Source organism: Balaenoptera borealis (assembly GCF_965194805.1).
Source record: "Balaenoptera borealis genome assembly, chromosome: 16".
NCBI lineage: Eukaryota > Metazoa > Chordata > Mammalia > Artiodactyla > Balaenopteridae > Balaenoptera > Balaenoptera borealis.
Window position 1 is genome coordinate 25469500 of NC_138872.1, and position 14402 is coordinate 25483901.

At 43.7% G+C, this 14402-nt stretch overlaps 1 long non-coding RNA gene across 1 annotated transcript; it reads left to right on the forward strand.

Annotated features, from left to right (window-relative positions):
• Nucleotides 1–43: 43 nt before the first annotated feature.
• Nucleotides 44–13766, forward strand: LOC309612793. The gene is made up of 3 exons (XR_014235365.1): nucleotides 44–361; nucleotides 558–644; nucleotides 758–13766. It is a non-coding gene; the product is annotated as an uncharacterized lncRNA (long non-coding RNA).
• The last annotated feature ends 636 nt before the right edge of the window (nucleotides 13767–14402 follow it).

The following is a 14402-nucleotide window of genomic DNA, read 5'->3' on the forward strand; positions in this document are numbered from 1 at the left end:
CCTGCCCAGAGGAGGAGTCAAGGGTGGAGGGAGGACCCGGCGAGGTTGGGGGAGGAGGGGCCCTTAACGGGGCGTGTTGGAGGCGGGGCTGAAGAGAAGCCCCAAACGGAGGAAAGACTGAAGCGGGACAGAAAGAGGCGGGCCCGGAAGCTGAGACGGGAGGAGGGGGCCCAAAGGTGGCCACTCTGGGGAGGAGCCGGAAGGAGGCGTGACCCAAAGGCGATGGGGTTCGGGAGGGGGCTGGAGGTGGGCGGGGCCTGGAGGTGGGGCCCAAACTAGTTGGCGGTGGGCGGTGCCCGAGGGATGCGGAAGAGAAGAAGTGGGACGGAGCGCCAGGGCCTTTCGCTTTGAAGGGAACCTGGTGAGTAGAGAAGGCGAAGATCCACGCTGCCCTTTGGGAGTGGGCGGAGACGCCGCCGTGAGGGCGGGGCTGGGGAGGAGATGCCACTTTCACATAAAAAAAAAAAGTTAAATTCAAGCAGCTTTACCCTTTTGGGGTGCGAGAAATGTTTTATAATTTGATCTGGATCTGGATGTTTGTCCTCACTACTGAATAGAGTTCTCCTGTCGAAAACTCTCAACTAAATCAGTGTTCCAGCCTCCACGGAACAGCCGGAGGGGTCTTACCAGAGCACACGAGGATGGTAAGCCCTTCAGTCCTCAGATGTAGTCTTCCCTGGACTCTGGGAAGACAAATTCTCCATGCACCGTACGACCTGTGATTCTGTGATTGTATTTTTCACATCACTTCCCCCAGAACCTGCCTAAGAGACTGGATTCCTGAGCACGAAGCAGAGTTTGAAATGAATCCTGCCTGGCTCTGCCAGACCAGCAGTTATAGCTACACTTGTGTTGTTTGATGACCTGTCGCTGCTTCAAAAGGAAGAAAAATCAAATTAGAGAGATGGTGACAACTGAGACCAAGGCCAGGAACGTTCTTCCCCCACCTCTTCTAATGCCTCAGGTCTCTGCTTAAATATCACCTCCTCAGAAAGGCCTTCCCTGAACACCCAGCTTAAAGATGTTCTCTAGTTTGACCTCTTGTTCATTTCCTTCATGGCATTTCTTAGTCTTGTCATTTACTGATCTGTTTATGTGTTTTTGCCCATGTTCCTCACTAGAAGGTAAGTTCCATGAGACCAGGAATCTTTGACTGTTGTGTACGGCACTGTGTCACCAGACTTAGTGTTCAATAAAAACTTGAGTGGATGAATGAGTCAGTCAACCAATTAATGAATCTGGCCCTGGGCTTCCCTGATGGCGCAGTGGTTAAGAATCCGCCTGCCAATGCAGGGGACACAGGTTCGAGCCCTAGTCCGGGAAGATCCCACATGCTGGGGAGCAACTAAGCCCGTGTGCCACAACTACTTAGCCTGCGCTCTAGAGCCCACGAGCCACAACTACTGAGCCCACGCACCACAACTATTGAAGCCCGCATGCCTAGAGCCCATGCTCCGCAACAAGAGAGGCCACTGCAATGAGAAGCCCGCACACTGCAATGAAGAGCAGCCCCCACTAGCTGCAACTAGAGAAAGCCCTCGGGCAGCAACAAAGACCCAACGCAGCCAATAAATAAATAAATAAATAAATAAATCTATTTTTTTAAAAAAATGAATCTGGCCCCTCCCAACCTCCTCTGCCCTGTTTCTGGCCACTCCTTGGCTCCTCACCTCCCTCTCTGTGTACCAGCCTTACCATGTTTGCTTGAATACACCACAATCTCTCAGTACCCTCTGATAAGGCACTTGGATTGCTCCTTCCCTTCTGCCTAGATGCTTCCTGTTCATCCTTCAACACTCAGCTCAAGAACCACCTCCTCTGAGAGGCCTTCTCTGACCTCCCGTCAACACCCCCACCCCACCAGGAAAGTTGAAGCACTCATCCCTTCCTGTTCATGGCCTCAGTTATAAAACTTCCCTGTGCAGGTGACATCGTCTTCCCTACCGGCATCCTGCTGACACTGAAGATTATGTTCATGCCCTATAAGGTCCTGTGTGACCTGCCTCCTACTCTTCTTATCCCCTATTGTATTGCTCTCACCACCTCTCACTCTACTCCAGCCACATTGGCCTCCCTCCTGTTCTTCTGACATACCAAGCATACGGCTAACCTTAGGGCCTTTGCACTTGCTCTTGTGTCTGCCTCAAATGCTCTCCTCCCAGGTATTGGCATGGCTCACTCCTCTTTCAGGTCTCTGCTCAAATGTCACTTCCTCAGGCCTCTCTGAGGAAGTGACCCACATTTAAAATAGCAACGCTCCACTCCTCTGCACTTCCTCACACACTTCCTTGTTGAATTTTTCTCCATAGCACTTATCGCCACCTGAAATATTACATGTTTATTGTTTCTCTCCCATCCCTACCTTCCACTACAGTGTGATCACCACAAAGATAGGATTTTGTCTGTTTTGCTCATTCCTCAGTACCCAAAACAGTGGTTCCTCATTTAATATCTGTTGAATGAATGACTATGTATTCAACAAAGAAATGCTAGGAATACTCTGCATCGTCCAGAAGAATCCCTGAAGATTAGAGTATAAAGGGAGATGTTTCTGAGGAAACGTGCTGGCAACACTAGCTAACATGGAGCATTTACTAGTTGCCAGGCAATCTGCTAAGCACTTTTCAAGCTGATTCCCACAACAGCCCTATGAGGTAGGTACTATTATAATCCCTATTGTACAGAAGCTCTGGCACGGAGATTAACTTTCCCAAGGTCACACAGTTAATAAGTGGTGGGGTCCAACTTTAGAACCTGCATGCTGAATCACTATACTCTCCTACCTTCTAATTATTAAAGATCTACCACTATTGGTCCAATAAAGGCGAAGAATGAGGATGAGACATCCTTTTGCCTTCTGAGCAGTGTGGTATATAGGGTCTGATGCCTAGAGTTGTGGCAGAATTTTTCCTTAGCCACCATATTAGTCAGGTTCTCCAAAGAAACAGAACCAATAATATATATTTAGATATATAGAAGAGATTTATTACAGGAATTGGTTAACAGTTGTGTGGGCTTGAGAAGTTCCATGATCTACCGTCTGCAAGCAAGAGAATGAGGAAAGCCGATAGTATAATTCAGTCCAGGTCCAAAAGCCCAAGAACCAGGAACACCGATGTCCAATGTCCTGGGCAAGAGAAAATGGATGTCTCAGCTCAAGCAAAGGAGCAAATTCACCCTTCTGTCTTTTTGTTCTATTCAGGCTTCACCAGATTGGATGATGCCTACCCACATTGCCTTTCTTTACTTAGTCTACCAATTCAGATGCTAATCTCTTCCAGAAACACCCTCAAAGACACACCCAGAAATGTTTTACCAGCTATCTGGGCTAAGGCCCATCAAGTTAACACATAAAATTAACCATCACAGCCACCGTGAGGGAAGTCAGCTAGAGAACAAAGCCATCACATAGAGGAGGGTAGGACTGAGAAAATATTGCAGAAAAAATGAGCCAGAGACCTGATAAAGCCATACCTGAAGCTTGACCCACCTCTGGACTTTTCTATGGACCAATACCTCTTTAGAGTTTGAGTATTTTGAGTTGGGATTTTTTGTGTGTGTGTAATTTACAATAAAAACAGACCTCCTAACAAAAAGAGATGAGAAGGGTTCAACAGGTGGAGGTATTAATGCCTCACATTTTTATGAGGTATTTGTTTACAGAATGCTGGAGGGGATTCCAGACAGAGGGAATAGCAAATATGAAGACAGGAATGTAAGAGCTAAGTGTTTCTGCAGTGCAAGGTATGAGTTGAGTTGAGAAAGATGAGATATAAAAGGTAGGGTAGAACTAGTATCTGGAGGAACTGGTTTCTCCACTCAACTTCGTAGATGGTGGGAATCATTGAAAGGTTCTGAGCAGAAGTTGCTTTGAAATGATAAAGTGTCAAGTTTGGAAGAACCTTTAAAAGCAATCTGGTTCAACTCTAGGATCTGTTTTTGTCCACATTTCATGGATGAGGAAATGTGACAGGCCAATATCTCACAAATGGTAGGTGAAAGAGCAAGGATTTGAACCCAGGGCCATCTGAGCCCCAACACATGCTATCAGTGACCTCCTCTGTCCACCATTGGAATTAATTCTGCCTTCTGAGCTCACCCTGAATGGGCAAGTCCTTTTTCAGAGATTTGACAATGATATTTGTAGAGCTACCCAGATTAGGATTAAGAAGATGGATTCAGGGGAGAGAAGAGTAGAGGGACCCAACAGGTGTCTTCATTGGAGGCAAAGAAAAAAGGAGATGAGGAAAGCAGGCGAATGAAGAGGAGGGAGCAGACAACCGAGAGGTGATGGGGAGAATCAGCAGGACCTGAAGAAGGAGCAGATGGAGATGGAGGGATGCAAGAAGGAAGAATTCATTAAGGAAGACACAGGCTTGTCATTAGAACAGGGATTGCAAAATCAGATACCAACAGAGCCAAGTAAGTACCATAAATGAGCAAAGTGGGTCAGGTATAATAGGGAGTTGGGACTTCCCTGGTGGCGCAGTGGTTAAGAATCCGCCTGCCAATGCAGGGGACACGGGTTTGAGCCCTGGTCCGGGAAGATCCCACATGCAGCTGAACAACTAAGCCTGTGCACCACAACTACTGAGCCTGCGCTCTAGAGCCCGCGAGCCACAACTAATGAGCCCACGTGCCACAACTACTGAAACCCGTGCGCCTAGAGCCCGTGCTCTGCCACAAGTGAAACCACTGCAACGAGAAGCCCGCGCACCACAACAAAGAGTAGCCGCTGCTCGCCACGACTGGAGAAAGCCCGTGCACAGCAACAAAGACCCAACGCAGCCAAAAATAAATAAATAAATAATAAAATAAATTTAAAAAAAAAAAGATAATAGGGAGTCATGGGGTCTGCAGCAAGCTGGGAGTTCATGCTCCTTCTAAAGAAGGCACCTACTACTCATGTGAGAGTGTGGGCTCCCAGTGTGGGCAGCTGCCAGGTCTGAGAAGAAAAATAAGCTCTAAATTCAAATTCTTATACAAAAATCTTCTGGTTTTTAAATGCTGGAAACTAATTCAAATTTTAAAAAGAATAAAAACACTGTGCTGGCCAAAAGACACACATCTTAAGGCTGGGTTTGGCCTGTGGGCTGCCAGTTCATGCCTTCTAATCAGTTTGGATCCAAACTCCTGTTCACTGCTTAACAACACTGTGTGCTCTCGAACAAGTTACTTCACCTTTGAAGTCCCAGGTTCTTTTTTATTTCCCCTGATTTAATTTTTTTTTAATTTTATTGAAGTATAGTTGATTTACAATGTTGTGTTAATTTCTGCTGTACAGAAAAGTGATTCAGTTATACATATTTTTTCTTTTTCATATTCTTTTCCATTATGGTCTATCATAGAATATTGAATATATTTCCCTGTGCTATACAGTAGGACCTTGTTTATCCATCCTATATATAATAGTTTGCAACTGCTAGTCCCAAACTCCCAATCTTTCCCTCTCCCACTCCTCTCGCCGTTGGCAACCACAAGTCTGTTCTCTATGTCTGTGAGTCTGTTTCTGTTTCATAGATATGTTCATTTATGTCATATTTTAGATTCTACATATAAATGATATCATATGGTATTTGTCTTTCTCTTTATGACTTCACTTAGTATGATAATCTCTAGGTCCATCCATGTTGCTGCAAATGGCATTATTTCATTCTTTTTTATGGTTGAGTAACATTCCATTATATATGTGTGTGTATGTGTGTGTGTGTGTATCCCACATCTTCTTTATCCATTCATCTGTCAATGGACATTTAGTTTGTTTCTTGGCTATTGTGAATAGTGCTGCTATGAACACAGGGGTGCATGTATCTTTTCAAACTATAGTATTGTCTGGATATATGCCCTGGAGTGAGATTGCTGGATCGTATGGCAACTTTATTTTTAGTTTTTTGAGGAACCTCCATACTGTTTTCCATAGTGGCTGCACCAATAAGTCCCACGTTCTTATTTGACCCCACATCATAGGGTTGCTGTAGGATTTTTTAATTTATTTTTTAAATATTTTACTTGTTTATTTATTTATATGGCTGCACCGGGTCTTAGTTGTGGCACGTGGGATCTTTGTTGCGGTGTGCAGGGTCTTTAGTTGCAGCATGTGGGATCTAGTTCCCCGACCAGTGATCAAACCCGGGCGCCCTGCATTGGGAGCACGGAGTCTTAACCACTGGACCACCAGGGAAGTCCTAAGGGCTTTTCATTTATTTGTTTGTTTGTTTATTAATTAACAATAAAGTTATTTTTTTTTAATTTATTTTATTTATTTATTTTTGGCTGTGTTGGGTCTTTGTTGCTGAGCGTGGGCTTTCTCTAGTTGCGGCGGGAGGGGGCTACTCTTCATTGCAGTGTGCGGGCTTCTCACTGCGATGGCTTCTCTTGTTGCAGAGCACGGGCTCTAGGCACGTGGGCTTCAGTAGTTGTGGCTTGTAGGCTCAGTAGTTGTGGTGCACGGGCTTAGTTGCTCGGCAGCATGTGGGATCTTCCCAGACCAGGGCTCAAACCCATGTCCCCTGTATTGGCAGGCAGATTCTTAACCACTACACCACCAGGGAAGCCCCAGGACTTTTAAAAATAAGACAAATGTATGTAGAGCACTTAGCATTCAGTGCCTGACATAGAGCAAAACACTCAGAATGGTTTTATCATCAGTGTGAAAGTTATTCTTTCTCCTATAATCCATAAACTCATGAACTATTAGAAAAGAAAATGTCCCCAAAGACATCTCATCCAGGGGTTTTAAACCTGTTAAGCTAGAGACCTCTTTTAAGGCAGACCTTTCACAGAAAGGCAATGTATAACTAGATGGGGGAGGGGAGTGGCTTTGTTTGAAATGAGGGAGGGGAACCCAGAGTCCTGCCTAGTAGGCTTCCCCACCCCAGCCACAAACCACCCTCAAACAGTGGTCCCTCCACAGGGTGTTGCAGAACACGGCTTTGAGAATCACCATTCTATTCCAGGTGATAAGGAAACAGATAGGAAACTGAGGCTCAGAAAGGAAAGGAAACTGAGGCTCAGAAAGGTACAGAGACTTACCTAAGGTTCAGTGACAGGGAGGGATTCCTGCTTCCCAAGCTAATGCACTTCCCAGCTGGAATGACACACCCTCCTTCCTGTCGACCTGCTTGAGAATAAACCCTCTTTTGGCCCCTCCTTGACTGGGGTGAGGAGTAGCCCCACTAGCATTGCCCCAGAGCCCCAGGATATAGCCAGGGTTCTCAGTTGCAAATTGAAAAAAAAAAAAAAAAACCAAAAACTCAGGCTAACAGAAACAGAAAAGGAACTTATTAAAAGGGTATTGGGGAGCTCCAAGAAATGATGGGAAGGCTGGACAACCAGGCTCAGAGAATTGAAATGATGGGATCAGGGACTTGGACGTGGCTAGGACTCTTTTTCCTCAGTCCTTGTCTTTCATTCTCTGTGTGTGAGCTTTTCTCCTCAAGGCTGGACACTTGGCTGCAGCAGCTCTCAGCACTCAACAACTCTCAGCTGCTCCACTAGTGAGACAGAGGCTTTCTGCTTCTAGTCTTGACAGAAATTTAAGCCTTCCTTAAGGGAAGGACTTAGATTGGTCCAACATGAGTAGGTGCTCATCCCTAGACCAGTTATCCATGGGTGCGGGGCCAGGTACTGTGACCGGCCCACCTTGAGCCAGGTGCCTACTCTTTAACCAATCATTGTGAATAGAGAGGTTGGGTGAATAAGTAGATGGCAGTGCCTGTTGGAACCATATGGTCAAAGGGGAAGGAGACTTTCTCTCCTCCAAGAAGCCTATCTTATCTCCCTTGCCACACACATTTGCAATTAGCTAAGTATAAATGAAATGCTTCACTCTCCAAGATTTGTTGCCCTTGGTTTATAACTATTAAAGCATGCATCCAACTCAACTAGAGCATGGAAGCCTGTCTTGTCCACTTTTGTAGCCTTCCAGCACAGTCAAACAAGAAGCCCGCATGAGTGCTCTCAGGTTAGACTGGATTGAGCTGACCTTTGGAGACATTTAGTCCACCTTGCCCATTTTACAGATAGAGAAGTAGGCCTAGAGAGGGGAACTCACACGTCACATATGCTGAAAGCAGGAGAGTTGCAGAACTAGGGCTAGAGCCTTCTCAACTTCTACTCCAGGGCAGGTTAAATTCTGTGTTTAACATTTGGATGCACCTGTTGGCAAGTCTTAGGAGCCTGGAGCTCCCAAGTGTTCAATCATTGGTGACATCAGAGCCAGAAATCAAATGATCAGGCCTTAGTTCCAACCCCAAACCTGTCTCTTACTGGACAAGCTCCTGAAGCTAAGCCCCAAATTGCACCTCTGTAAAGTGGGCATAAGTTATGTTTACCTTGACAGTTGCTGGGAAGACTAGAAATAATGTGTATAGTATCCCCTGACACATAGAAGTTCCTCAAGAAATGGTAATGTCTTCTAATGATTGTTATTGATGATAAAGAAGATGAAAAACAAGAGCCCTGACTTCTCAAAGGGAAGAGAATCATTCCTGAGGTTGGTCTCTTGGAAAACATGAATCCATATCTTCTCTATCCCAAACAAATTCCCTCTGGCAGGGAACAAAGGAAATCCCTTTGTTAGGAAGGAAGGAAGGAAGAGAAGGAAGAAGAGTTGGCAGACTGTGATTGTCTCTGCCTCTCTATGAACCTTGCTCTGCTTCCCCTACCCCAAACTGCTCCATCCCACTTCCATGCTGAATTCAGGTCACACTCACACTAGTGTGAGACCACCAGCTTTGTGGCAGAATTAGGGGATCCCCATGATAGTAGATAGCAGGCTAGGAGCACCTGCTCCTGGCAGTTCTAGGTTATGGGGGAAGCTCTCATAGGTCAATGCAAGGTTGTGTGTGTCACATTTCTCACCGGCTCAGCCCTCAGAGCCTTGTCTCTCCTCTCTACCTTACTACTAGGTCTCCAAATTAGTTTTTTTTATCAAACAATAGACAGGCTAGCATCTTTAAAGTATGGCCTTCATTAAGTAGGGAGAAAATCATTCCACACCTTCCCTCCCAATGCCTCCCTCGCCAGGGCCTTCCAGTCACCTAACAAGAGGGGACACCTCCCCCCACTTCCCAGTGAACTTCGCTCCACCCCCAACCCCACCCATTGCATCCATAAGAAGCAACACCAAGATCAGATGCTGCGACATTAATTGAAATTGACATTAAGGGCTCTCTTGCTCAAGCAGAAGCACATTAGAAGAAATATAAACAAGGAAAGCTTTGCGTCTGTGGCATCTGTTCTAATGAGAAAAACCATCTCTAGAGCATCTTATTCAAAAAGGATTGAGTGCCCAGGAAATAACAGATACGCAAGGCCTTCCACCCCCTCCCCACCCCCAATATTCAGAAGAATCACACACACTTCCTGAGATTTTTCACTCTATCTTGCTTCTGTCCTGGCCTCCCAGATGCATTTCTGCAATTGTCCACCACATTCCCCTTTATGTTCTCCATCTGCTTCTCCAAATCCACTTCTCCATATTTTAACAGTTCTCAGTCAGATGTTCTTTTTGCTGTTGTACCTCAAGAGTTCTTGACCATGTGGCCCAAAAACTTAGCTTTGGATCCAATCAGGAGACCCTAAGACTAAAAGAGTCCTAGCTGGAATAGAGAGGAAGATGCACAATTATGCAGGTTTCTGCATAAAGAACAAAACATTGTTCTTCAAATTGTGCTCTAAGTGATACATCATGTTTTTAAAGGGTGTTAATGGGTGGCTGTCAGTTACAGATACTGTTTTTGCCTGCACAGTATCATGTCCCCCTCTTATTGACATCAGTTCCTGACTTTCCTATGAACATCCACTCCCATTCTTGGTCCAGCCCATAAAGAGTGTGGATGCCAAAGTTAGACTGCCTGAGTTTGAATCCTAGCTCTGCCTTTTACTAGCTGTGTGAACCAGGGCAAGTTCCTTAACCTCTCTATGCCTCATATAAGTAATATGGGGAATTGTCAAAGTTAGTAGAAGGAAAGAAATCATAAAGATCAGAGCAGAAATAAATGAAATAGAAACAAAGAAAACAATAGCAAAGAGCAATAAAACTAAAAGCTGGTTCTTGGAGAAGATAAACAAAATTGATAAACCTTTAGCCAGACTCATCAAGAAAAAGAGGGAGAGGACTCAAATCAATAAAATTAGAAATGAAAAAGGAGAAGTTACAACAGACACCGCAGAAATACAAAGCATCCTAAGAGACTACTACAAGCAACTCTATGCTAATAAAATGGACAACCTGGAAGAAATGAACAAATTCTTAGAAAGGTATAACCTTCCAAGACTGAACCAGGAAGAAACAGAAAATACAAACAGACCAATCACAAGTAATGAAATTGAAACTGTGATTAAAAATCTTCCAACAAACAAAAGCCCAGGACCAGATGGCTTCACAGGTGAATTCTATCAAACATTTAGAGAAGAGCTAACACCCATCCTTCTCAAACTCTTCCAAAAAATTGCAGAAGAAGAAACACTCCCAAACTCATTCAATGAGGCCACCATCACCCCGATACCAAAACCAGACAAAGATACTACAAAAAAAGAAAATTACAGACCAATATCACTGATGAATATAGATGCAAAAATCCTCAACAAAATACTAGCAAACAGAATCCAACAACACATTAAAGGGATCACACACCATGATCAAGTGGGATTTATCCCAGGGATGCAAGGATTCTTCAGTATATGCAAGTCAATCAATGTGATACACCATGTTAAACCAAAGAATAAAAACCATGTGATCATCTCGATAGATGTTGAAAAAGCTTTTGACAAAATTCAACACCCATTTATGATAAAAACTCTCCAGAAAGTGGGCATAGAGGGAACCTACCTCAACATAATAAAGGCCATATACGACAAACCCACAGCAAACATCATTCTCAATGGTGAAACACTGAAAGCATTTCCTCTAAGGTCAGGAACAAGACAAGGATGTCCACCTCGCCACTATTAGTCAACATAGTTTTGGAAGTCCTAGCCACAGTAATCAGAGAAGAAAAAGAAATAAAAGGAATACAAATTGGAAAAGAAGATGTAAAACTGTCATTGTTTGCAGATGACATGATACTATACATAGAGAATCCTAAAGATGCCACCAGAAAACTACTAGAGCTAATCAGTGAATTTGGTAAAGTTGCAGGATACAAAATTAATGCACAGAAATCTCTTGCATTCCTATACACTAACAATGAAAGATCAGAAAGAGAAATTAAGGAAACAATCCCATTCACCATTGCAACAAAAAGAATAAAACACTTAGGAATAAACCTCCCTAAGGAGGTAAAAGACCTGTACTCAGAAAACTATAAGACACTGATGAAAGAAGTCAAAGATGACACAAACAGATGGAAAGATATACCATGTTCTTGGATTGGAAGACTCAATATTGTGAAAATGACTATACTACCCAAAGCAATCTACAGATTCAATTCAATCCCTATCAAATTACCAGTGGCATTTTTTACAGAACTAGAACTAAAAAATCTTAAAATTTGTATGGAGACACAAAAGACCCCAAATAGCCAAAGCAGTCTTGAGGGAAAAAAACAGAGCTGGAGGAATCAGACTCCCTGACTTCAGACTATACTACAAAGCTACAGTAATCAAGACAATAATGGTACTGGCACAAAAACAGAAATATAGGTCAATGGAAGAGGATAGAAAGCCCAGAGATAAACCCACGCACCTATGGTCAACTAATCTATGAGAAAGGATGCAAGGATATACAATGGAGAAAAGACAGTCTCTTCAATAAGTGGTGCTGGGAAAACTGGACAGCTACATGTAAAAGAAGGAAATTAGAACACTCCCTAACACCATACACAAAAATAAAATCAAAATGGATTAGAGACATAATGTAAGACCAGATACTATAAAACTCTTAGAGGAAAACATAGGAAGAACACTCTTTGACATAAATCACAGCAAGATCTTTTTTGACCCACCTCCTAGAGCAATGGAAATAAAAACAAAAATAAACAAATGGGACCTAATGAAACTTCAAAGCTTTTGCAAAGCAAAGGAAACTACAAACGAGACAAAAAGAAAACCCTCAGAATGGGAGAAAATATTTGCAAATGAATCAACAGACAAAGGATTAATCTCAAAAATATATAAACAGCTCATGCAACTCAATATTAAAAAAACAAACAACCCAATCAAAAAATGGGCAGAAGACCTAAATAGACATTTCTCCAAAGAAGACATACAGATGGCCAAGAAGCACATGAAAAGCTGCTCAACATCACTAATTATTAGAGAAATGCAAATCAAAACTACAATGAGGTATCACCTCACACCAGTTAGAATAGCTATCATCAGAAAATCTACAAACAACAAATGCTGGAGAGGGTGTGGAGAAAAGGGAACCCTCTTGCACTGTTGGTGGGAATATAAATTGATACAGCCACTATGGAGAACACTATGGAGGTTCCTTAGACAACTAAAAATAGAATTACCATATGACCCAGCAATCCCACTACTGGGCATATACCCAGAGAAAACCATAATTCAAAAGGACACATGCATCCCAATGTTCATTGCAGCACTATTTACAATAGCCTGGTCATGGAAGCAACCTAAATGCCCATTGACAGACAAATGGATAAAGAAGATGTGGTACATATATACAATGGAATATTACTCAGCCATAAAAAGGAACGAAATTGGGTCACCTGTAGAGACGTGGATGGATCTAGAGACTGTCTAGAGTGAAGTAAGTCAGAAAGAGAAAAACAAATATCATATATTAACGCATATATGTGGAACCTAGAAAAATGGTATAGATGAACTGGTTTGCAGGGCAGAAATAGGGACACAGATGTAGAGAACAAACATATGGACACCAAGAGGGGAAAGTGGTGTGGGGCGGGGGTGGTGCTGTGATGAATTGGGAGATTGGGATTGACATATATACACTAATATGTATAAAATAGATAACTAATAAGAACCTGCTGTATAAAAAAATAAATAAAATAAAACTCAAAAAAAGAAAAAAAGGAATTGTGGGGAGGATTATATGAGTTAATTCACATAAGGTGTGGCTGGTGCTTAGCAAACACTTACTAAATCTCATCTGTTATTACTATTCCTATTTAGTTCAGAATGGGCTGACCCCATTGCCCCTAGCTCTGGTGATAGCACTTGACTCAGTCCTGGCCAATCAGGACATTCCCCCCACCTCACTATGGAAGGCAGCCATATCAATCATTTGGACTGAGGGACTTCCCTGGTGGTGCAGTTGTTAAGACTCTGCACTCCCAATGCAGGGGGCCCAGGTTCAATCCCTGGTCAGGGAACTAGATCCCACATGCATGCCTCAACTAAGAGTTCACATGCCACAACTAAGGAGCCCATGTGCTGCAACTAAGGAGCCCGCCTGCTGCAACTAAGACCCAGTGCAACCAAATAAATAAAAATAAAAAAATAAAAGAGCTAGAAAATGCATGGAATAATTATTTCTTTGAAAAAAAAATCATTTGGATTGGTACCATGGGTTGAAACCTAATCTGGTTTCTGAAAACCTGGTCTTGCCAGTCCAAAGCTGTAAAGCAAAAGGTAGCATCGGGTTCTGGGCTGGTTCATCAGGAGAGATAATTCTGAGTAGGGAGACTCAGGGACTATCAAATGTCATCCTGCAGGCGAGGTGCACTCTCTCTACTCTAGCCATTGGTCAGACACCATGAAAATACTTGTGTTATACCATTATTTTGGTGGACCCCAATGAACCATGCTTCCCATTAGCCATGCTCTTTTTTTTTTTTTTTTTTGGCCGCGTTGGGTCTTTGTTGCTGTGCGCGGGCTTCCTCTAGTTGCCATAAGTGGGGGCGACTCTTCGTTGTGGTGCGCGGGCTTCTCATTGCAGTGGCTTCTCTTTGTTGCAGAGCCCAGGCTCTAGGCACGTGCACTTCAGTAGTTGTGGCTCAGCGGCTCTAGAGCACAGGCTCAGTAGTTGTGGTGCATGGGCTTAGCTGCTCAGCAGCATGTGGGATCTTCCCAGACCAGGGCTCAAACCCGTGTCCCCTGCATTGGCAGGCGGATTCTTAACCACTGCCCCACCAGGGAAGTCCCTAGCCATGCTCTTATGTAATCTCCTCTTGGGCTTGGCCATGTGACACACTTTGGCCAATAGGACATCAGCAAGCATGACGCAAGCAGAGACAATAAATGCGTGCATGCTGGCTTGTCCTCTTGGAGTGCTCGTTCTTGGGAGCCCTGAACAACCATCTATGAAGTGTGGCTGGAGAGACCACATGGAGAGAATCAGAATCCCAGCCATCCACCTACCTGCCAGCTGAATGCAACCACAAGAGTGATCACCAGCAATATCAGTAGAAAAACCACTCACCTAAACCCAGCCCAGATTGCACAATCACAAGCAAATTAAATGGTTGTTTTAA